General features: G+C 41.1%; 1 protein-coding gene across 4 annotated transcripts in view; it reads right to left on the reverse strand.

Annotated features, from left to right (window-relative positions):
- Window positions 1–25,790, reverse strand: part of BEND6 (BEN domain containing 6) — a 66,031-nt gene that overhangs the window by 38,487 nt on the left and 1,754 nt on the right. The gene's annotated exons all lie outside the window — the stretch shown is intronic.

Below are 25,790 nucleotides of genomic sequence, written 5' to 3' on the forward strand. Positions count from 1 at the left end.
CGTAGGCCCCAACTTGGCTTGTTTTTGAACTGATTATTGCACTGTTCCCAATATCCCCAACTCTTTGAGTGACTGTTTTTGTTTGTTTGTTTACTGGAAGGCTAGTAGTCTTAAGTTGGCTAGATTTTCTGGATATAAAGATTCAACAACTATAGTCATGTACGATTTATTAACTCATTATCAGTAAATGACTTTTCTTGCTTGGCTGACAAAAGCACTGCTAAGAAACTGTAGATTCATTTTCATTTTTTATTTTGTGACAAAATTCTTCTGTGAGATATGAGATATTCCATGTTAAATTTTCTGTTTTTTTCTGACTTGCTTTCCTGTGAGTTGGATATATTGTGATGAGTGCTTAGTTTAGTAATGCTGACATGTATTATGTTCTTTTAAGATAGCTAGGGTAACATTCTATAGTAATTACAATACTTTGCTACCTAATTAGATAACACATTAATCTGTACTCCACTCTGCTTTAAAAGGACTAAGTACAAATCTTTCTTTTTTCTTGTTTTGCTATGATTGATATACAAGGGTAATTTTAAAATGCTATGATTAATAATATAGACGGCTCAGAATACTACCAAGTTATTTTTTAATGTATTTGTTTATTTATTTTATTTGAAAGACAGAGTTACAGAGAGAGGTAGACAGAGAGAGCTCTTCCATGCTGGTTTACTCCCCAGATGGTCACAACGGCCGGAGCTGAGCTGATCTGAAGCCAGGAGCCAGGAGCTCCTTCCGGGTTTCCCACATGGGTGCAGGGGCCCAAGCACTTGGGCCATCTTCTACTGCTTTCCCAGGCCATAGCAGAGAGCTGGATTGGAAGTGGAGCAGCTGGGACTCGAACCAGTGTCCATATGGGATGATGGCGCTTCAGGCCAGGGGTTTAACCCGCTGCCCTACAGTGCCAGCCTTTACTACCAAATTATTATAACTACATCACTGAAATATGTGGTGCACTACAGAGCAATAAGATTTCTGCATATGGTGTCTGTCAGCTAGTTAACTTCACCTTTGCAGTATGAAAGCAGCCATACCACATATGTAAGCATACAAATATTCCAATTAAACTTTGCCTAAAGACACAGAAACTTCACTTTTATATAATTTTCATAGAGCATGAACCATTATTCTTATATAGATTTTTAAAAATTAATTAAAACTGTAAAAGAAACAGAAACAGATTATAAGCAGATGAGCCACAATTTAGATCTTATTACCTGCCTTTTTTATTTCATCCTCATTACTTGTTCTAGGAAGTAGTCAGGGTGCTTTAACTTCTTCCTCTCCTGTGCCTTATTTTACTGTACATTATTTTTTTTTAAGATTTATTTATTTATTTGATAGGTGGAGTTACACAGGCAGAGGCAGAGGCAGAGAGAGAGAGGTCTTCCATCTGCTGGTTCACTCCCAAATGACTGCAATGGCTGAAGCTTGCCTAATCTGAAGCTAGGATCCAGGAGCTTCCTCCAGGTCTCCCACGCCGGTGCAGGAGCCCAAGGACCTGGGCCATCTTCTTCTTTTATTTATTTATTTATTTGACAGGTAGAGTTACAGACAGTGATGGGGAGAGACAAAGAGAAAGGTCTTCCTTCTGTTGGTTCACTCCCCAGATGGCCGCAATGGCTGGAGCTGCGCCAATCCGAAGCCAGGAGCCAGGTGCTTCCTCCCAGTCTCACATGAAGGTGCAGAGGTCCAAGGACTTGGGCCATCTTCTACTGCTTTCCCAGGCCATCACAGAGAGCTGGATTGGAAGAGGGGCACCCATATGGGATGCCAGCGCCCCAGGTGGAGGATTAACCAACTGCACCACAGCACCGGCCCCAGGCCATCTTCTATTGCCTTCCCAGGCCACAGCAGAGAGCTGGAACAGAAGTGAAACAGCTGGGACTCGAACCGGCATGCATATGGGATGCCGGTACTGCAGGCAGTGGCTTATCCCTTATCAAAGAACTGGATCAAGTCCCAGCTGCTCCACTTCCAATCCAACTCCATGCTAATGTGCCTGGGAAAGCAGCAGCAAATGGCCCAATTGCTTGTGCCCCTGCACCCACATGGGAGAACCAGCCGAAAATCTAGGCTCCTGGCTTCAGCCTGGCTCAGTTCTAGCCATTTTGTTGCCATTTGAGGAGTGAATCAGCAGATGGAAGATCTCTCTCTCTCTCTTTTTCCCTGCACCTCTGTCTCTGTCACTCTGCCTTTTAAATAAATTTTTAATAAAATCTTAAAATATATTTTTACTGGTTAAAACAGAATTTTAGCAGGTTTAACTGATAGGTACTATTTAGGAATTGTGACAGATGTCAGAATTCTGGATCAGCAGGGCTGCTGATAATCCAGGGTGTGTGGAGATCCCCCCCCCCCCCCCTTTTTTTAACAGTTGAAAGATGAGACTATTTGCCTCCAGGGGGAGGTATCACTTCATTCTAGTTAGAATGACTGTCATCTAAAAGACAAGATAATAAGTGATGGACCAGACAAGGAAGAAAGGGAAACTTTGCACAGTGATAGTAGGAATGTAAATTAGCACAGCCATTGTGGAAAATAGCATGGAGGTCTCTTAAGAAAAAAATCAGAACTACCACGTGACCAGCAGTCCTACTACTGCATATATATCCAAATGAATGAAATCAATCTATTGAAGAGACGTCTGCACTCCCATATTTATTGCAGCAGTGTTCACAATAGCCAAGGAATGGAAATAACTTAAGTGTCCATCAACTGCTGAAGGTGTAAAGAAACTGTGGTACATATACAGAATGGAATACTATGTAGCCATAAAAATGATGAAATCCTGCCATTTACACAATGGACAGAAGTGGAGGCCATGATGTGAAGTGAAAAGTGAAATAAGCCAGGCACACAGGAAGAATTACCATGTGATTTTACTTATGTGGAATCTACACAAGTTGATCCCATAGAAGTTGAGATGATGGTGGGTACCAGAAGTTGGTGTGGGTATTTGGGAGGGAGAGATGGTGAAAGGTTGATTAATGAGTGCAAACTTATAGTTAAATAGGAAAAAGAAGACATCAAATCTTTTTGCTATGGACTGAGCTGTGTCTTCGTGCCTAAATTCATATGTTGAATTTTTAAACCTTAATGAGACTATGCTTGGAGACAGGGGCTTTAGAATTCTGGTTAGGAAGGAGACTTGAGGCCATAAAGGTGGAGCCTAATGAGATAAGATTAGTGGTCTTATAAGATCTCTCTATCTCTGCCATGTGTAAACACAGTGAGGAGCCCATCTGCCAGCCAGGCAGATGAAACTGAACCCTTTGGATGGTGATCTTGGATTTCCTAGCCCACAGAGCTGTGAGAAATGATTTTTTATTGTTGTTTAAGCAACCCCTTAAATGATATTTGTTATGGCAGCCTGAGTTTATTAACACACTTCTATTGCAAAATAAGTGTCAGTTTTCTGCTGAGAATGTAAGTGCATACAGTCCTACAGAAAATGATATAACTAATACTTCTATTTTCTTTTTATTTAAAAAGCAGTGACACTCATCAAAAAGTTGAAAATCACACATTGAGAACATATGAAATAAAAATGTAAAAGTCTTTTTTACAAGCCCTTAATGTACATGATAATTAGGATTTAACAGTTAAAACTTTGACCCAGTGTTGTGGCATAGTGGGTAAAGCTGCTGCCTGTGAAGCCAGCATCACATATGGGCAGTGGTTTGAATTCTGGCTACTCCACTTCCAATCCAGCTCCCTACTTACGGTATGGGAACAGCAGTGGAAGATGGCTCAAATGCTTAGGCCCCTACCACCCACGTCGGGGATCTAGAAGAAGCTCCTGGCTTCAGCCTGGCCCGGATCTGGCCATTGCAGTCATCTGGAGAGAGAACCAGGGGATGGAAGATTTTCTCTGTATTGCTCCCTCTCTCTTTGTAACTCTGACTTGCAAATAAATAAGCAAATCTTTTAAAAAATGTTTTGGATTATTTATCTATATATATATATATCAATTTTGGAAAGTGTATCTATATATATGAAATATTCTGTCTTTCAAACAAATCAAATACTTTTTTTTAAAAAAGAAGAATGTTGGTTATAAGGGACCAGGGGAGAGAAAGAATAGGATGTTACTCTTTAGTGGGTATAAAGTTTCAGTTTTGCGGTAAGTGCCGCGGCTCACTTGGCTAATCCTCCGCCTGCAGCGCTAGCACCCTGGGTTCTAGTCCTGGTCGGGACGCTGGATTTTCTCCTGGTTGCTCCTTTTCCAGTCCAGCTCTCTGCTGTGGCCCAGGAGGGCAGTGGAGGATGGTCCAAGTGCTAGGGCCCTGCACCTGCATGGGAGACCAGGAAGAAGCACCTGGCTCCTGGCTTTGGATTGGCACAGTGCCAGCAATAGCGGCCATTTGGGGGTGAACCAACGGAAGGAAGACCTTTATCTCTGTCTCTCTCTCTCACTGTCTAAGTCTGCCTGTCAAAAAAAAAAAAAAAGGTTTCAGTTTTGCAAGATGAAAGGTGTCTTAGAGATGGATGGTAGTGATGGTTCCACAATAATATCAGTGTATTTGATATCAATGAACTGTACAACTATGTATGGTGAAGATAATAATTTTACCACAACAAAAAAATATGGAGAAAAACAGTTTATAAAAAGCAATTTTTGTATTCTCCCTGTTTGTATTAAATCTTTCTTGGGGCTGGTGCTGTGGCATATAGCAGGTGGAGCCACCACCTGTAGTGCTGGCATCCCATATGGGTGCCTGTTCGAGTCCGGCTGCTCTGCTTTCGATCCAGCTCTCTGCTGTGGCCTGCTGGGAGGGCAGTGGAGGATGGCCCAGGTGCTTGGGCCCCTGCTCCCATGTGGGAGACCCTGAGGGAGTTCCTGGCTCCTGGCTTTGGATAGGTACAGCTCTGGCCATTGCAGCCAATTGCAGGGTGAGCCATTGGATGGAGGACCTCTCTCTCTCTCTGCCTTTCCTCTCTCTGTGTAACTCTTTCGAATAAATAAATAAATCTTTTAAAAAAATCTTTCTTCTACTGTGGATTTGATTACAAAGCAAGTTCTCAGAGTTTTTTTTTTTTTCTCATACATACAATTTACTAAAGATCAACCAGAAATAGACATGTCAGACTTCCTTTAGAATGCCTGCTTCTTGGTAGATTTCAGGTCAATGTTCTGTTGTAACATCCACAAACAGGTGATTCAAAGTGTATATAATACCTGCCAGCTAGTAAATTCAGAAGGAAGATTATAAACACAGCTTTATATTAGACAATACTGATTCCTAATAGCTAGTAAAAAAAAAAAAAAACCCTCACCATATTTCTCTCTTCTCCCTACTTATTTACTAAAAGAAAGCATTTCATAGTGATGAGATTTGTGAAAGTTGTCAAGATCAAAATGGAGTCACTTTTCTCAAGCTCCAGTAAGAAACAAACTGGGAGTTATAAAGAGAAGTTATGTTCAGCCTGGTAACAAAAACTGCCAGAACTACAGCTTTGCACAAAAACCATGATAGGCTTACATAAAATATACTCCTGCAAGGGCATCTACCACTGTCTGTTTAACCTTGGACTGATGCCACTGTTGTTATTGATCCTTAGCCAAGTTATTGTTTCAAAATATCTTATGTAATCCTCCTCAACTCACCTTTTAAAAATTTCCCCTTGCCTCAACCTCTTTTGAATACAATCCGTTTACTATCACGTGTGTATTCCCATTTCAATGTCAGTTTATTTCCAAATAAACTTAATTTTTAGAGAATCTCTTTTTGAGATTAGGATGTTTAGAGAATCTCTTTTTGAGATTAGGATGAAACATTAAATATAACCACAGCCATGACAATACCTAAGATATATGATTGGATGAATAATATAAGCCAGTGGCTTTCAATGGTTTTTTTTTTTTTTTTTTTTTTTTACTGCAACTCTGCAGCTCACAACAAAAAATACATTTGATCCAGGAAACTGAAACAAAATTTCATGAAACATATTTACTCTTACAATTAGGATGCCCACTGTGTTTCTATTCTAGGTTCTCTATTTTATTTGAGTTTTAAAAGTGCTAGGCATAGCACATTAAATTGATTTTACAATCCAATGATGGGAACTAACCCAGAGTTCTAAAAACAATGTCCTGGGGTTCAGCGTTGTGTGTAATGGCTTAAGCATCTGCCTGCAGTGCCGGCATCCCATATGGACACTGGTTTATGTCTCAGCTGCTTCACTGCCAATCCAGCTCCCTGCTAATGTGCCTGGGAAAGCAGTGGAAGATGGCCCATGTGCTGGTGCCCCTGCATTCACGTGGGAGACCCAGATGAGGTTGCTGTCTCCTGGCTTTGGTCTGGTCTAGCTCTGGCCATTGCAGCCATTTAGGGGAGTGAACCAGCAGATAGAAGCACTCACGCTTGTGCTATCTCTCTCTCTCTGCAACTCTGACTTTCAAATAAATGAAATAAGTCTTTAAAAAAAGACCCACAAATGTCATCAGTAACATAAAAATGATGAAAACATAATACCAAGAAATAAGACATAGAAAAATGGGAGCTTTAAAACCAATGAAGGTAAATGACATTCATAAAATTATAGCTTATTTATGTTTACCTTTAACAAGTCAATAACACAATTAATGCAGAAATTCAAAAGATACCTCTGAAATTCTAAGAAACAGAAGTCACTAAACTTAAGGGAACTAAATGAATATCAAAATATAATTCAAGTATATCAGCTACTCTTGTATTTAAATATAAATTTTCTATATGAATTTAATAAAAGTTGTGAGAACCAAGTATAGCACTACTACAATGAAATCTAAATATCCTTTCATAGGTTTCAAAAATTTTGGATTGTTCTTCTGTACATATCAATTTTGGGTTATATAGACATGAAAGATTCCCTGTAGTACTCTGATCAGAATATGAACTGAAAACTCCCCTCTAAACAAGTCTCAAAGTGCCAGGAAAATAATGCCAACATAATTCTAAATATCAGTTGCTGGCTTAATGATCTCTGTGAAATGTATGCTTGTGTTCTGTCCAGTCTTGAAGCAAGATGGGATTTGGGGAATGAAAGAGCCACATTATTTAGACAAACATTCACACACACACACACACACACACACACCACTAGAGGAAGAAAAATCAAGATTGGAATGGACCTAAATTATTGTGTGATTTCTTTTCAAAAAAATTTTTTTTGAGAGGTGGAAAGATAGACATACAGACAGATAGATATATAGAGAGATCTCCCCTCTGCTGGTTCACTGCCCAAAAACCCACAATGGCTTAGAAGGCAGAGGCTGAAGCAGGGAACGCAATATTTAATCCTGGGGTAAGAATACAACTACTTGAGCCATCAGTGTTGTCTGTCAAGGTGCACCTTAGCAGGAAGCTGGAATCAGGAGCCCAGCCAGGAACTGAATCCAGGCACTCGGATGTGGGATGCAGGCATCTTAACCTCTAGGCCAAACGCCCACCCCACTGGGTGATTTCTGAGCACCCCAACACTCTGATGGCACTCCACTGAGCAAAACAAAAGCAGGCTTTTTCATCAAAATGTTCTTAACCTCCTGGAGGAAATTACTGAGTTTTACTAATTCCATTAGCAAGCATTTCAACTTTCTTTTGTTGCTTCCACCATTTTCAAATTACATCAAACACATTTTCAATTTCTAAGTTGTTCCAGCAATATCCTGATTTGAAAGATGGTCAATACATCCTGGGATGATTCAACAGTGCTGCCAAACTATGATAGCATTACTTAAGAGTGGCTTGGAGAGTATACGTGAGCCTAAGAAACATTAAGTATATTTGAAAGGCTGATCTGAGTTATTTGATGCTCTCAGTGATGGGGAAGGAAATAAAAACATTCTTCTCTGGCCAAAGTTCATGGATGTACTTTTACTGAGGCCAATTTAATGAATAAGCAGTAATACCATGTTTTGTCATGTGTGTAAACATTATCTTGAAAAGGAATTAATTTATCTCCCTTTTTGACATGCTCACATATTTCCCAGTTACATCCAATTCACTTAATAAAAATACACAGCTAACATTCACTGCTTAATATAAATGAGTCACTGTTATAACATATAATCTGTGCTAATTCAGATACGCTCTGCATAGATATAAATATTATTCACATTTTACAAATGAGGAAACAGGTCCACAGCGAATCCTAGCAAAAGCTCCCAGTTGGTAACTTATACACTAGGTTTTTGCTTTCTTCATCTAAGTCCTTCTTTTATAGGGTCTCTCTTGCCTGAATTTAAGCCCTGTTAAATATGTTCCCATTTCCCCAGCAATGGGAGTCTTGGCTTGCTCATCAAATGTTTCTTAGAACTAAAGTTCAAACACCAGTGCTGGAGATTTCTTTTTTTCTCTCATTCTTTTTCTTTCTTTCTTTTCTTTTCCGTTCTTTTCTTTCTTTCTCTCTCTCTTTCTCTCTCTTTCCTTCCTTCCTTCCTTCTTCCTTTCCTTCCTTTTCCTTTTCCTTTTCCTTTTCCTTTTCCTTCCTTCCTTCCTTCCTTCCTTCCTTCCTTCCTTCCTTCCTTCCTTCCTTCCTTCCTTCCTTCCTTCCCTCCCTCCCTCCCTCCCTCCCTCCCTCCCTCTCTTCCTCTCTCTCTTTCTCCCTTCCCTCTTTCCTTCTTTCCCTCCCTCTCCAGATCTCTTCTGCAGCCTTCCCTATTTTGCTAAGTCTGCAGATTCTTCTGCTCAGGCTCCCTTGCTTGTTGTCTTTCCAGTTAAGCCAAGAGTGGGTCTAGGCAGGCAATCACAGGCAGGGAAGCCAATGAGTTGGGAGAATGTATCCTCCTGGCTCCCTTCCTGTGGGTCACTTCAGATTTTATAGTAGCCCTGTCAACCCTTCCTTTCAGGTTGCAATAATCACTGCCTTCCCTACCCCTTCAGTCCAGGGCTAGTAACAGCCTCACTCTGATTAGGTACAGCACTACCTCTCATGGTTTCCCTACACCATGTTTTTTAAAAAAATATTAATTAATTTATTTGAAAGCCAGAGTTACAGAGAGGGAGAGAGAGGGAGAGAGAGGGAGGGGGAGAGAGAGAGAGAGAGCGAGAGAGAGCGCTTTCTTTGACTGGTTCACTTCTTAAATGGCCACAACAGCCAGGGCTATGCCAAGAGCTTCATCCTGGTCTCCCACATAGGTGCAGGGGCCCAAGCACTTGGGTCATGTTCCACTGCTTTCCCAGGTGCATTAGCAGGAAGCTGGATTGGGAGTGGAGCAGCTGGGACTTGAACAGACACCCATATAAGATGCCACCCATAACTTCTAAAATAATCTTTGAAAAAACCATCTCAAAGCATCCTAATTTTAATGGGTCATCTGTTTCTTGCCAGAACCCTGACTGATATAACACAGCAGGATCCTCATACTTCCTGACTGGCTGGGTGTCTATTAACTGACAGTCAGACAATTCCTTCTGCTGCCAATACTCCTATTACGTTGTTTCCCCCTGGACAGTTGATTCTGAAAATGTGCCTTGACCTATGCTGTTAGTTTACTGGGATATTACTGTTGTATTGAATAGAGTTGGTATTTCTGATTTCCATGGTCTGACAACGATCCATTCCACCACTGATTAAGTTCTATTTCCAATGACAAAGCTGTAGTACAAAGGAAAGGATAAAACCTTATTTTTTTGTTCTTCTATCCATGCATAAGTGCTCAGATCTCTATTACTGGATCAATACCTCTGCTGTTGCTAGCACTGGCTCCACACACATTAACTTCCTCATTGCCAACAGAGGTTCTCTGTTGCTCCTGACCTGGCAGAGAACCAAGTTCCAAATGATGCAGTCCTTGTTTTAACTGTAATTAGACAGTGCGACAGGCTTACTTTCATCTTGATGTGTTAAATAGGACTTCTGTAGAAGAGAGATAATGGCACAGAAAGCAGAGACTGGGAACAGACAATCTCCACCAGCTCCTCAGTGTCACCTCTCCCATCAACTGTCAATGAAAATCATACAGCTAAGGTTGCATCTACCTGAAAGTTTGCTAAGAAAGTATATGCAAAACTCAGGGACTCTGAACAAATTTCCTTATGGCTTTAGGGCCTCCAAAATATTTCCTAAGAAATGCCAGTTTTTTGAGTATTTTCTCCTTCATTATTCTTCTGTGACTACCTGTCCCCTCTATGTTTCTGGGTCTTTCCCCTTCATTTATCCAAAAACACATATAAAGAGTTAAACCTGAAAGGGAATAAAGTCAATTAAAAGTTGCATTTGGGGATAATCATAAGTCATGTAAAATATCTCTTACTTCACTTCTTTTGATTAATATAGAACAATTTATTTATCTTGAGAAGTTGAGAGCAAAATGAGATCATTACACTTTTTGCTTCAAATAAATGTGTTCTACAACTTCAATAACTTTTGGATCAATTTACATTTACAAAATGTAATAATTTTGATCCCAGATCAATGTCTATGCATAAAAATTAGGAGTGATTCAACTTTCAAATACTAATTTATCTTATCAATTATAAAATGAAAGGATTAGATAATTTCTCCTTGAAATATCCTTTCCATTATACCCTATCTCAATATCATATATTAATGAAATAACTAGTTTCCATTTACCAGTGCTCCTATTAATTTGGTCCTTTTTTACTCTCAAAAGTTGAGGTCTAAATATAATGTATTCAGTCACAAATTTCAGATAATTTACTTAATAAATCACCTTATGTGGTTCCCCCTTCACCTATTACTAAAAATTTTATTTTACTTTTAATATTCTTTCATAGCACCTTGAAGCAAGATTAAAATTAAAAAATCAGCTATATCATACATTTTTACAAAGTTATTTTCTTTCTTTCTATGTACAGCTCATTTAGAAAAATACATTCATATATTTTTATGAGCAATGCTATTTTCCTAGCAATAAATTCATAGAATAATAAAAATGAAAGGGAATGTCAGAAGCCATCTTCCACTGTCTTTTTTTTTGATAATGTATATTTTTAAAGATTTATTTTATTTATTTGAAAGAGTTACAGAGAGAGGTAGAGACAGAGAGGTCTTCTATCCGATGTTTCACTCCCCAGATGGCTGAAATGGCTGGAACTGCACCGATCTGAAGCCTGGAGCCAGTAGCTTCTTCCAGGTCTCCACCATGGGTGCAGGGGCCCAAAGACTTGGGCCATCTTCTACTGTTATCCCAGGCCATAGCAGAGAACTGGATTGGAAGAGGAGCAGCCAGGACTAGAACCAGTGCCCATATGGGATGCTGGTGCTATAGGCCAGGGCTTTAACCTGCTGCGTCAAAGTTTAAGTTCATAATTGATCAAAAAGATAGGATTAAGTGTCAAAGGGATTACATAAATAAGACATAAATAATATCTGGGGGCTGGCGCTGTGGCTCACTGGGTAAGCCTCCGCCTGCGGCACCTGCATCCCATATGGGCGCCAGGTTCTAATCCTGGTTGCTCCTCTTCCAGTCCAGCTCTCTGCTGTGGCCCAGGAGGGCAGTAGAGGATGGCCCAAGTGCTTGGGCCCTGAACCTGAATGGGAGACCAGGAGAAGCACCTGGCTCCAGGCTTTGGATAAGCACAGTGCACTGGCCGTAGCGGCCATTTGGGGGGTGAACTAACAGAGGAAGACCTTTCTCTCTGTCTCTTTCTCTCTCACTGTCTATGACTATACCTGTCAAATATAAAAAAAAGGACCAATGTCTGCAAATAATAATTGATAGAATTAAAAAGGAGAGAATGAGCCTACATGGGAAGCAGGATACACAGCAGACTCATAGAATGGCAAATGCCCAAAACTGCACTCTGGCCTCAGAATCAGTCCTTAAGGCATTTGGATCTGGCTAAAAAGCCCATGAGAGTTTCACAGGCATGGAAAGCCAAGACAATGTGGCAAAAAAAAAAAAAAATGACCTAAATGAAAGATCTCTGTGAGTGAGATCCCAGCGGAAAGAAGGAGCCATCAAAGAAGGAGGTACCTTTCTCTGAAGGGAGGAGAGAACTTCCACTTTGAATATGGCCTTGTGTAAATAAGATCAGAGTTGGTGAACTCAAGAGGCTCCCATAGCCTTGTCAGCTCATGATAAGAGCTTCGGGTGATTACTGATGTCATAAATAAGAGTGTCACAAAAATTCACTCAACATGGATTAAAGACTTAAATCTATGACCTGACACCATCAAATTATTATAGAGCATTGGAAAAACCCTGCAAGATATAGGTACCGGCAATGACTTCTTGGAAAAGACCCCAGAAGCACAGGCAGTCAAAGCCAAAATTAACATTTGGGATTGCATCGAATTGAGAAGTTTCTGTACTGCAAAAGAAACAGTCAGGAAAGTGAAGAGGCAACCAACAGAATGGGAAAATATATTTGCAAACTGTGCAACTGATAAAGGGTTGATAACCAGAATCTACAAAGAAATCAAGAAACTCCACAACATCAAAACGAACAACCCACTTAAGAGATGGGCCAAGGACTTCAATAGACATTTTTCAAAAGAGGAAATCCAAATGGCCAACAGACACATGAAAAAATGTTCAAGATCACTAGCAATCAGGGAAATGCAAATCAAAACCACAATGAGGTTTCACCTCACCCCAGTTAGAATGGCTCACATTCAGAAATCTACCAATAATAGATGCTGGAGAGGATGTGGGGAAAAAGGGACACTAACCCACTGTTGGTGGGAATGCAAACTGGTTAAGCCACTATGGAAGTCAGTCTGGAGATTCCTCAGAAACCTGAATATAACCCTACCATTCAACCCAGCCATCCCACTCCTTGGAATTTACCCAAAGGAAACGAAATTGGCAAACAAACAAGCTGTCTGCACATTAATGTTTATTGCAGCTCAATTCACAATAGCTAAGACCTGGAACCAACCCAAATGCCCATCAACAGTAGACTGGATAAAGAAATTGTGGGACATGTACTCTATAGAATACTATACAGCAGTCAAAAACAACGAAACCCAGTCATTTGCAACAAGATGGAGGAATTTGGAAAACATCATGCTGAGAGAATTAAGCCAGTCCCAAAGGGACAAATATCATATGTTCTCCCTGATCAGCGACAACTAACTGAGCACCAAAGGGGAAACTTGTTGAAGTGAAATGGACACTATGAGAAACAGTGACTTGATCAGCTCTTGTCCTGATGGTTGATGTACAATGTAATACTTTATCCATTTTAGCTTTTTTTGTTGTTGTTCTAGTACCATTGGTTGAACTCTGTAATTAACACACAATTATTCTTAGGTGTTTAAATTTTAACTGAAAAGTGATCCCTGTTAGGAATTTGGAAAACATTATGCTGAGTGAAATAAGCCAATCCCAAAGGGACAAATACCACTTGTTCTCCTTGATAGGTGACAACTAACTGAGCACCAAAAAGGAAACCTGTTAAAGTGAAATGAACACTATGAGAAACGGTGACTTGATCAGCCCTCACCCTGACTGTTGATGAACAACTTAATACGTTATCCCTCTTAGTATTTTTTTTTGTTTGTTCTACTTAATACTTTTGGTTGAATACTCTAATCAATACACAATTATTCTTAAGTGCTGAAACTTAACTGAAAAGTGATCACTGTTAAATATAAGAGTGGGAATAAGAGAGGGAAGGGATGTGCAATTTGGGACATGCTCAAGCTGACTTACCTCAAACGGTAGAGTTAGAAACATACTAGGGGATTCCAATTCAATCCCATCAAGGTGGCATGTACCAATGCCATCTCACTAGTCCCAGTGATCAATTTCTGTTCACAATTGATCATACTGATAGGACTAAGAACCAAAGGGAGCACAGAAACAAGACTAGTGTCTGCAAATACTAGCTAATAGAATAAAAAAGGGAGAGAATGATCCAACATGGGAAGTGAGATACATAGCAGACCCATAGAATGGCAAATGTCCTAAACAGCACTCTGGCCTCAGAATCAGCCCTTAAGGCACGAGGATCCGGCTGAAATGCCCATGAGAGTATTTCAGGCATGGAAAGCCAAGACACTCTGGGGAAAAAAAAAAACCTAAATGAACGATCTCCGCGAGTGAGATCCCAGTGGAAAGAACCGGTCATCAAAGAAGGAGGTACCTTTCTCTGAAGGGAGGAGAGAACTTCCACTTTGACCATGGCCTTGTCTAATATGATCAGAGTCAGTGAACTCAGGGGGCTTCCATAGCCTTGGCAGCTCATGACAAGAGCCTTGGGTGATTACTGATGCCATAAACAAGAGTGTCAATTTGTTAAGTCAATAACAGGAGTCACTGTGCACTTACTCCTCATGTAGGATCTCTGTCCTTAGTGTGCTGTACATTGAGATTTAATGCTATAACTAGTACTCAAACAGTATTTTTCACTTTATGTTTCTGTGTGGGAGCAAACTTTTGAAATCTTTACTTAATGTATGCTAAACTGATCTTCTGTATATAAAGAGTATCGAAAATGAATCATGATGTGAATGGAAGGGGAGAGGGAGTGGGAAAGGGGAGGGTTGCGGGTGGGAGGGACATTATGGGGGGAAGCCATTGTAATCCATATTCTGTACTTTGGAAATTTATATTCACTAAATAAAAGTTTAAAAATAAATAAATAAATAAATAAATAAGAGTGTCAATTGTTAAATCAACAATGGGAGTCACTGTGCACCTCCTCCCCATGCAGGACCTCTGTCCTTAATGTGTTGTACTATGTGAATTAACAGTAAAACTACTACTCAAACAGTATTCTAAACTTTGTGTGTCTTTGTGGGTGCAGTCTGTTGAAATCTTTAGTATATACTAAGCTGATCTTCTGTATATAAAGATAATTGAAAATGAATCTTAATGAAGAATGGGATGGGAGAGGCAGTGGGAGATGGGATGGTTGTGGGTGGGAGGGAGGTTATGGAGGGGAAAGCCACTATAATTCAAAAATTGTACTTTGGAAATTTATATTTATTAAATAAAAGTTGAAAAAAAAGAAAAAAGGTAAAATGTTACCATGTAGGTAGTTCAACATAGTCTTCTAGTCTGAGTCTCTTCCAGGTATTTTAGATGGTTCACAAAAATGGTTATAAACAAAGGCCCTAGCAGTAAATTGCCTGGCTCCATGACCCTGGCTCCAATAAGTACTACCCATGCAAACTTTCTATGTCTCTGCTTCTTCATTTCTGAAATATAGTAACAGTACTCCATTATGAGTTGATATGTTTGTCTTATAATAACATCTAACTTATTTATCTAATATTTTTATTAGTGACTGAAGGAAATAGAGCCAGATTGCAATCATACAAATTTAGATCAAATGTAGGAGTAGAGGGGTGTTCATAACAGTGGGGGCAGAACAGAGCTTCAAGAAACACAGCTAATTAACCTCAATACCTATGATGCTACATTACATAAACCTCAATTTTATCCAAAACTATATAGAAAATATTATGAGAGCTACCTATTTTATGAAGGACAGTCAGGTGACTTTCAAGAGAGAGATTTTATCCCAAAGTGGGAATCTGCCTGGACTCCAAGCTTCTTTAGCTTTCTGGAGGTGCTGGCTTGATTTTATCCTAGTGAGTGTGATAGGGACATGCAATAAAAAAGATAGGAGTGGGTGCCAGAGCTGTGGTCCAGCGGGTTAATGCCCTGGCCTCCCATATGGGCATCCCATATGGGTGCTGGTTCTAGTCCCGGCCGCTCCTCTTCCAATCCAGCTCTCTGCTATGGCCTGGGATAGCAGTAGAGGATGGCCCAAGTCCTTGGGCCCCGGCACCCATGTGGGAGACCTGGAGGAAGCACCTGGCTCCTGGCTTCGGATTGGTTCAGATGAAAGACTTGTCTCTCTCTCTCTGCCTCCCTCTCCCTCTCTCTCTCTGTGTAACTCTAACTTTTAAATAAATAAATAAATTTTTTTTTAAAAAAAGATAGGAGAACTATAATAATTTTTTAGTAAATGGAGACTTCTGAGATTGAAGGATTAGGAGAGACAGTCTAGGCAAATTCTTCACAGACTAAAAAGAGATTACCATGTATATTGTATGCCAGGAAACATCTGATATTCTGCTGGACTGTTAGGTTGGCCTGCATTAATCTGGGTAGGGGTATTCCAAGGATACTTGGAAGAAGGGAAGAGTAGCTGCCCATCAAGCCCCAACTAAGAGGACTTCCTTTAGCAGCGGGGCTGTAGTAGGTAGGGAGGCAGTGCAAAAATATACCATAGATATGGGTTTTAAGTGCTGGAGAATCCTTATGCTGCTCACTAGAGGATTAAATCACTAAATGCATATAAAACATTTAGCAGTGGCTCAGCAGAGAGATGCTCAATAGTGTTGGCTGCAACTACAAATTAGTACATTGTCCATACCAATGCAGCCACTCAGGAATAAAGAAGACCAATGTTGTCCATGTCTTTTGGAAGAGGGGGACAGATGAATAATGACCATACCAACCAACTCCTAGGGTGTAATTGGTGCCCCTTAATCCAGGCATTGAAATCTGGATATTTTAACTGAATGTTTTAAAAATTATGTTAAGAGGGGCCGGCGCCGTGGCTCACTTGCTTAATCCTCTGTCTGCAGCGCGGGCATCCCATATGGGTGCTGGTTCTAGTCCTGGTTGCTCCTCTTCCAGTCCAGCTCTCTGCTGTGGCCTGGGAAAGCAGTAGAAGATAGCTTGAGTACTTGGGCCCCTGCACCTGCATGGGATACCAGGAAGAAGCACCTGGCTCCTGGCTTCGGATTGGTGCAGTTCCGGCCGTAGCAGCCATTTGGAGAGTGGAAGGAAGACCTTTCTCTCTGTCTGTCTCTCTCACTGTCTATAACTCTACCTGTCAAATAAATTTAAAAAATTATTTTAAGGCCGGCACCGCGGCTCACTAGGCTAATCCTCCAACTGCGGCACTGGCACTCTGGGTTCTAGTCCCGGTTTGGGCACCGGTTCTGTCCCAGTTGCTCCTCTTCCAGTTCAGCTTTCTGTTGTGGCCCAGGAGGGCAGTGGAGGATCTCCCAAGTGCTTGGGCCCTGCACCCACATGGGACACCAGGAGGAAGCGCCTGGCTCCTGGCTTCGGATCGGTGCAGCGCACCATCCGTAGTGGCCATTTTGGGGGTGAACCAATAGAAGGAAGATCTTTCTCTCTGTCTCTCTCTCTCACTGTCTAACTCTGCCTGTCCAAAAAAAATTATTTTAATAATTAATTTTATTTATGATTTTTCTTATTTCCTTAGAGATGGACAGAGACAGAGAGAGGGAAGGAGGGAGAGATACAGAGAGCAAGCAAGCAAGAAACCCATCTGCTGGTCCTATTCTTAAATGTCTGCAATAGCTTGGGATGGGCCAGGCTGAAGCCAGGAGCCAAAAACTCAGTCTAGGTCTCCCATATGGGTGGCAGGGATCCAAGCACTTGGATCATCCCTGGTGCCTCCCAGGGTATCCATCAGCAGGAAGCTGGAGACAGAGTAGGGCTGGACCTGGAATGCAGGCACTATGATATGAGACGTGGAGAACTGAAGCAGTGTCTTAGCAGCTATGTCAAATGTCTTCTCTTCAAGACCCAGATTTTTAACAGTTTACCAGATTGAAGACCACCAGGAAGTCTTGTACATTAAATATAGTCTTGCAATGTCTTCTCAAGGTGGGTTTCTTCCTCATTACAAATGGCCATGGAGTGAAATTACACAGAGAATAGTGCCTTCTGGGCCCAGGTCATGGTGTTGATCCAGTATTTCTCTGTGTGGAATGCATTGTTATTGTGTCATCAATCCTGGAACGGCTAGAGGATCAGAAGGGAACTTGGAAGAAAACAGGTGGAACATCCCTAATCCAAAACTATGAACTCTGGAGCATTTCTGGTCCCAAGCATTTCAGATTTGGGATATTCAACTTGTGGAACCAGCTAGATTGAGAGATCAGGATTCCTCAGGAAACTGGAGTGAGACAGTTTCATAATGAAATAACACTGTGAGAGAATGTGATCACGATGATGGGGCATTGAGACCTAGTGTCCTAGAAATATGGTGGTAGGAGGGAGGCAAGGCCCCAAGTAGGGCAAGGGTAGTGTCTTAGTCATTGTTATGCTCCTATAATAGAATATCATGGAAATGAGTGTAGATTTATTGGCTTGCAGTTCTGGAGGTTGGAAATTCCAAGTATCAAGGTACTGGCATTTGCTGAAGGCTTTCTTGCTGTGTCATACCATGGAAGAAGCAAGAAAGGAAGGAGAGAGAAGTTGAACTTGCCCTTTTAAAAGGACCCAGTAGCGGCCGGCGCTGCGGCTCACTAGGCTAATCCTCCGCCTTGCGGCGCTGGCACACCAGGTTCTAGTCCCGGTCGGGGCACCGGATTCTATTCCAGTTGCCCTTCTTCCTTGCCAGCTCTCTGCTGTGGCCAGGGAGTGCAGTGGAGGATGGCCCAAGTGTTTGGACCCTGCATCCCATGGGAGACCAGGAGAAGTACCTGGCTCCTGCCATCGGATCAGCGCGGTGCGCCGGCCGCGGCGGCCATTGGAGGGTGAACCAACAGCAAAAGGAAGACCTTTCTCTCTGTCTCTCTCTCTCACTGTCCACTCTGCCTGCCAAAAAAAGGGGGAAAAAAAAGGACCCAGTAGCAGCATTAATCCAAATTTTTTTAGAGATTTGTGTATTTGAAAGGCAGGATTACAGAGAGGGAGACACATACAATACACACATACACAAAGAGAGAGAGACAGAGAGAGAGAGAGAGAAAGGGAGCGAGAGAGAGAGATCTTCCATTGGCTTATTCACTCCCTAAATGACTGCAGTGGCTGGCTAGGGCTGTGCCAAGCTGCAGCCAGGAGCAAGAGCTTTTTGCAGGTCTCCCATGTGGGTGCAGGGGCCCAAACACTTGGGCCATCTTCTACTGCTTTCCCACACCTTCAGCAGGGAGCTGGATCAGAAGTGGAACAGCCAGGACTTGAATTGGTGCCCATATAAGATTCTGGCATTGCAGGTGGCAGCTTAACCTGCTATGCCACAGTGCTAGCCCCTCCAATCACCTCTTAAAGTCTCACCTCCTAATACTGTCACAACATCCATCAAACTTCAACATGAGTTTTGGAGGGGACAAACATTGAAACCATAGAGTTCCACCCCTAGTGGGATGGTCAAAATAATACGTAGCTGGAACTGTGTACTGATATGAATAAGTGACCTTCCTACCATGGCATACAGAATTACCCTGGTGGTACTGAGGTTCCAGTTACCAGGTCTGAAGGTCAGAATAGCCCACAGAGAGTTGTTGAACTCATAAATTGTTTTTTTGTTTAAAGATTTATTTATTTATTTGAAAGTCAGAATTACACACAGAGAGAAGGAGAGGCAGAGAGAGAGAGAGAGAGAGAGGTCTTCCATCCATCCGCTGGTTCACTCCCCAACCAGCCGCAACGGCCAGAGCTGTGCCAATTCAAAGCCAGGTGCTTCCGCGTCTCCCTTGCAAGTGCAGGGGCCCAAGGACTTGGGCCATCCTCCACTGTTTTCCCAGGCCATATCAGAGAGCTGGATTGGAAGTGGAGCAGGTGGGACTCGAACCAGTACCCATATGTGATGCCGGCATCGCAGATGGTGGCTTCACCAGCTATACCTCAGCACCAGCCCCAAAACCTCATAAATTGTGACTTGGGGCAGGCTGTATGAAGAGCAGGGGCTGGATTCACCATTGTGTCTAGGAGTAGTTTCTGGGAGCCTGATACTAAAACCTCTTGTTTTCATTTTTAGGCCTAGATACTATGGCAATCTTTAGAGAGTCTGAATTTAAGACTAGATTTTAGGACAAGTGTATTGACTCGAGATGGGCTTATCTATTCAAACATCTCGATATCAATTGGGATATTTATTTCGTTTGAAGGTAGCTTGGGAACTGAGTTAGCCCTTCATTCTGTAACAGAAGTCTGTGGAAGCAGTCCTGGATAGTTAGCACAGCCTTAGCATTGACATTCTGATGGAAATTCCTTTAGGAAGCTCAACTTGTCTCCATCCCACTATGTCTAAAGCTACAAGAGGACAAAGAAACTCACAGGGCATCATCTTTACTTAGAGTAGGCAGGATTCAAATCCACTTGGGAGCCTTCTCTGAAATTTACGGGTTAGAGTAGAAATTTTTCTTTGCTCATTCTAGACTGACAGGGCCTGAAACACTTCTCTGTCTCAGGGTATTCAGGTTATGTCAGTGTTGATAAATTGAGAGAATGATCTGATACTGTACTCAGAAGCCTTAGTACTTATGTGGATTTGTATCATTCTGGCGCTTCTCATTTTGGAGGGGGATGGCAGATGACTCAGGAATCGAGGAAGGGGCAGGCACTGTGGCACAGTGGGTAAGCCACCACTTTCCAAGCTTGGATCCCATAATGGAGTGGTGGGGTTCAAGTCCTACCTCTGCTTCTGACCAAGCCTCCTGCTACTACATACCCTGGGAGGCAGCAATGAAGGCTTAAGTACTCGGGGCCTTGCCACCCACGTGGGAGACCCACATGGATTTCTGGACTCCTGGATTCAGCTTGGTCCAGCTGCAGCTGTTGTGAGAATTTGGGGGTGTGAACCAGTAGAAGCAAGATCTCTCTCTCAATCTCTGCCTTTCAAATAAATGAAATAAATACCTTAAGAGTCTAATGAAAGGAATGAATTATAGGTTATGAATTATGTTTTCCAAAGGAGATAAAAACCTTTACACATTTCAGGTCCCTAGAAACCCATATGTGAATTCCAGGTTAAGAATTTCTACCATAGAAACGGGACAAGAAAGAACAGATGTTATGTTTTTGGCTTTCTTCTTTGAAATATAAACTCTACTCTCTTTTGGTTTAGTGTACTTATAGATTATTTTTTCCATTTCTCTCTATAAAATAATTGGGACTACAAAGACATTTTAATATGTACTTTTTTTTCTGTCCCTAGATTCATGGGATGGCATTAAGTGGGATAATTTCAATAACCTCTGGAACTACGTGTTATTGAAATGTCTTTTACTAATCATCAGTTACTCATTGCAACTTTCTGTTTTCCTTGGTACAACAGGTATCTCTGTTCTCTTATTCAAGCTGTCAGCACATTGATGCATTAGCATACAAATCTATTAGTAGGGAGCTGGCATGGTGCACAGTGGGTTAAGCCCATGTCGGAGCACCGGTTCCAGTCAAGGCCATTCTGTTTCCAATCCAACTCCCTGCTAATGTGCCTGGGAAAGCAGCAGGCCCAAGTGCTTGGGCCCTTGCCACTCACATGGAAAACCTGGATGGAGTACCAGGCCCCTGGCTTTTGTCTGAAAGATCTTTTCCCTATCTCTCCCTTTCTGTCATTCTGTTTTTGTCTTTCAAATAAATAAATCTTAAGAAAAGTCTTTTAGTTGAAAATCCTCAGTGCAAGAGTTTCAAATGACAATTATTGGAACAAATCTAGTTATTCAATGTTGTAGTTTTATTATCAAGATGGTCTTTTGATTCATAAATATTAACAAAGAATTTACTCATTTCATAATGTATTTACTATACAACTATAGCCTCTCATATTATTTTTTTCTTTTTTCATTTAAGAACTTGAAAATGCTTGTAACTTATATGGCAGTTCTCACCTTTGATCTAGAAGGCAATACCTTCAGCTTTTATATTTGCTTTGTAAATTGCCCATTCTCAGGAACAGTGGAAATATGTACACTATCTGAATAATAATAATGAACAATACTACTCAGTGATTTATGACTCTAAGAGTTGTATAATTTGATTTATGAACAGCTCTCAAATTTTCCATTGGCAGTTCATACAACTATGAGTAAATTTTCTGGCCAAATGACTCAGTATTTTCCTGCATGACTAATCCTACACTCAGTGTGGAAACTATATAAATGAATTCTATTTGCTTGTGGATAATAAATGATTACTCCCTAAAAACTGTCTGCAAAGCATTATGTTGTAGATAAATTCAATTATATTGATGGCTTTAAGCTCTCAAACTCAGAAGACTTTTTGGAAAAGTCTGTAATGCTAACAAAACAAACTCTGCCCCTCACCCCGCAGTCTAGTAACCCAGAGGATGACAAATTCTAATTAGGCTCTAGAATTTCTAAAATATTAAAAGAACAATCTGGAATGCTTCCATTTAAGATATTTTCTATTATAATGATGGTTTTAGGTTATTTTAAAATTTTTCATTATGGTAAGGTGAATATAAAGTCTGTTTTCAGGGAACATTTGCTGAAAATAATGTTTGATATGACTGCACATTATAATTGTATTTCCTTCAAAAACTCAAATATTGTAGACAATGTTAATCCACCCTGATTGTGGTGGTTGGAAATCACCTCCAGATTACATGAGATGACATAGCCTGTTCCAGATGGCATAGCTCCTCCACTATTCATACAAGCTCATGTGAAAGACTTCACCTAGGAACACGAAGGCTACCAGTCCAAAATCAACATGATTTATCTTTTGCTAATTCACTGACAGAGACATTCTTGTTTTCAAGTGGGTAATAGTTCAATGTAATGCCCCGTGTGACCACCAGTGGGGTGATTCACTCACTTGCATACAGGTTCGTATAGAAAACTAGGGCTACATTCCCAGGTACTCCTTATCTTTTCCTGAAAATCATTCTTCAAGTGTGAATTTTAGTAGCCAGGGTTGATGGAGAGGAGACCACAGGCAGGAGCCATGGTAACTAGTGAGGCTCAATCTTAACTCTGCAGAACCAAAAACAGCCATAGAGGGCACTGAACTTTCTGGGGGTTGGAAGAACCTCAGAGTATGTTGAAATCAATTGCTAAGTCACACATCCCCAGGAGAATGCCCTCTTCTCTCCTGTCTTCAATTCTTCCTCTCCCGTCACTGTGTCTACTTCCCAAATTCTCTGGACACTTGTTTGGAAACCCCTTTCCTGACAAAAGGCTCATTGTTGGCCTTTACTCGGGCTCTAACTGTTTTCCCACTTATCCCCTTTGCAGTTAAACTTCTCTAAAGATTGAAGACAAATTCTCTTTTTTTCACCATTCATTTCCTTTTAAATCCGTTAATGTAGGGCTTTAACCTTTCCTTCCACAGTGAGTCAGTTCTCTGGAAGGTTTCCAGAGGCCTCCCTGTCCCAGTCCTCACCCTCCTTTGCCTCCCATTTGCGCATCTGTTCTAGGGAGCCACTAAATTGGAGCATTCCCCACGTGGCTTCCACAGGCCTGCCTTTTGCTCTCCCTGCAACCTACAGATGGAAGCTGTCTCCTTTCTACAGTGTTTTCTGTTGTCACTTCCCTGACTTCAACAATGCTCCTGACTCCATCAGTTTCTGGTTCGACATCTCCATCCACATTTTCATGGCCTTGTTGGATATTTTCACATCTTTCTGATACCTCCACCTTAGCAGGTCTAAAACATAGTTTGTGATCTTCTGCTTCAAAACTATTCCTCTATCCTAGCTCAGAGTTTGAGTCGTCAGGGTAGGTATTTGGTGCAGCATTTAAGACACCTTTGGGGATGCCTGCATCCCCTCTGAGTTCTGGGTTCACAGCCCAACTTGCTTCTGATTCTAGCTTTCTGCTAACATGCACCCTGGGAAGAACCGGGTGATAGATCAAGTGTTTGGGTCCCTGACACCTACATAGGGGCCTGGATTGAGTTCTGGGCTCCTGAATTCAGCCTGGCTCAGTCCTAGCTGTTGCAGGCATTTGGGAAGTGAACCAATAACGGAAGTTTTCTGTCTGTCCCTGTCTCTCTACCTTTCGAGTAAAAACATTTAAAAAAAAATTGATTTCATCTTCAATTCCTCCTTTTCCCTCAGATGGTTTCTAGAGAGCTCAGGATGGAAACTTTTCTTCTTCCTAATCTGTGAACTAGGAACTTGTGCCTCAATCTCCTACCTCTAAAGGAGTACCGCAGAAAATGTTTCTGTCATTTTAGTAAAGGACCCTACTTACTCCTTGGGAGATGGAAACAGTTAGTGATGGAGGAAACTGGAGAGGGCCTGCTAGCTACTAATGAACAGGCAGGGCTGAGGAATAAAAGATCTCTTCTCATACACAGGCCTGTCCCTTGCTCTCATGCTGTGTGCCTTAGGGATTGGAAAGGCTCTGATTAGCCTCTGCCCTCTATGAAGCAATGTGTCCTGATTAACCTGTTGTTCTTTAGCAGTGACCAGGTGGGCAAAGTAAGAAGAGAAGGAGTAAGATTCTCCATTTTGGCTTTGAGTCTCAGCCACACCCTCCCATCTTACTTCACCCTGAATTATGCTGATATTCTTATTTCCTTTGGGTCCTTGTGTCTATTCCCAATTAGGTTGAGAATGAAAGGGAAGAACTATATGATGGATTACTTTTTACATGCCTGATATCAAACTTTCTTATTTCCTCTGACCCATTTGTGTTCTCTTGGGTGACAAAGCTAATTCATTGTCATAAAAAGTCAACAAATTATATACAAATAATCCCATTATGACTTTTCATTTTTGGCATGAAAGATTTTGGTCATGGGCTTTCCTCCTCCATTATTGACTGAAAACTTTAAAAATTTTTTATGACTTTATATAATGCTAATTATTCTTTTTAAAATGAAAGCCTAGCAGCAAGAATAGGTATGAACTCTACTCAATTAGCTTCCAAAAAAGACTGATTGGCTGATTTAATATTTATTGAATTTCACAATTGCATTAGGTACCATATAAACACTCAGAAAGAATCAATTAATAACAGCCTTATTTGGAAAAGGAAATGATAAATTAGTAAAGCAAATCAGAAAGTAACAATGGACTCAGATACCAGATTCTTTTGAGGATTTGGTTTGCTTAGTATTAGTACCCTTCAGATAACTAATGCAAAGAGCTGAAATGATTGCCTCTAAAAAGAAGTATCTCTAATCCTATTGCATGGCAGTTAAGTATTTGCCTGCCAAGGGAGATAAATGATGTTCTTGTGCACACTTGAAACTTAAAAATGGCTGCAGCAAGACTGAGGGTGGTAACAATTGTGCTGAGGCAATAGCTAAGAGAACCACAATTGCTATTTAGTTGTTTTTTTGTTGTTAAAAATGCAGTTTAAGTGAAACTGGTTGCTATGCTGTGATTGTAATTTTAGACTTGTTTCTGTTTGAGGATTGATCACTGACAAGTCTTAGTCACTGAGAAGCATAAAGTAAAATGACCTTCCAAAATTCTACTAGGTATTTTCACTCATTGTTCACCAATGATTAAATCAGTTTTCTTGTTTTTAATCACTACCCCATGCCATAGATGAGGAAGGGCAATGGAGAGTGCTTATTTTCCTGATGAACCACACTCCACAGGCTCTCAGATCTCTTCACTAAGCTCTGCATGATAGACAGGAGTAAGTTTCTCACTGCAGAGGGCTGCGGTATCAGCAAACCTTTAGCCATGTGCATATGATGCAGTGCTCTGAGCCCCTCCAAGTGCCAGGAACCCGGGAAGGCTGTCCTGGTGTGTTCTGCAGCCTACACTCTGACATTCAAGATTGCCTCTTCAAGCAAGGTCCCTTTCATCTTCAACCCCAAGCAACTGAATGAGTGAGATGCAACATGCCAACAATTTGAACCTTGATTTCATTTTAGGAAACCAGCTGCAAGTAAGAAACCTTATGCATTGTTTTCCATGTCTTGAATCTGTCACTGAAGAGATGGCTCACACAATATCTCCTTGAGTTTATTTCAGTTATCACAGCTGGTAATAGTGACTGGCCTTGGGAGTATCAACCTTTAAGCTTTTATCCAGAAGCCTAGACTTGGCTTTATATGGTTTAAAAACGACCCTGATATTGAGAGCCTTTCATGCAAATAACAAAACTTCAGCATTCTCATCGATTCTTTTCACTGCATTTTGGAAGGTTACAAACTATTCTTTTCTGAGACACTTTCTTCAGTT

Source organism: Oryctolagus cuniculus, chromosome 5 (assembly GCF_964237555.1).
Source record: "Oryctolagus cuniculus chromosome 5, mOryCun1.1, whole genome shotgun sequence".
In the NCBI taxonomy this organism is placed as follows: Eukaryota; Metazoa; Chordata; class Mammalia; order Lagomorpha; family Leporidae; genus Oryctolagus; species Oryctolagus cuniculus.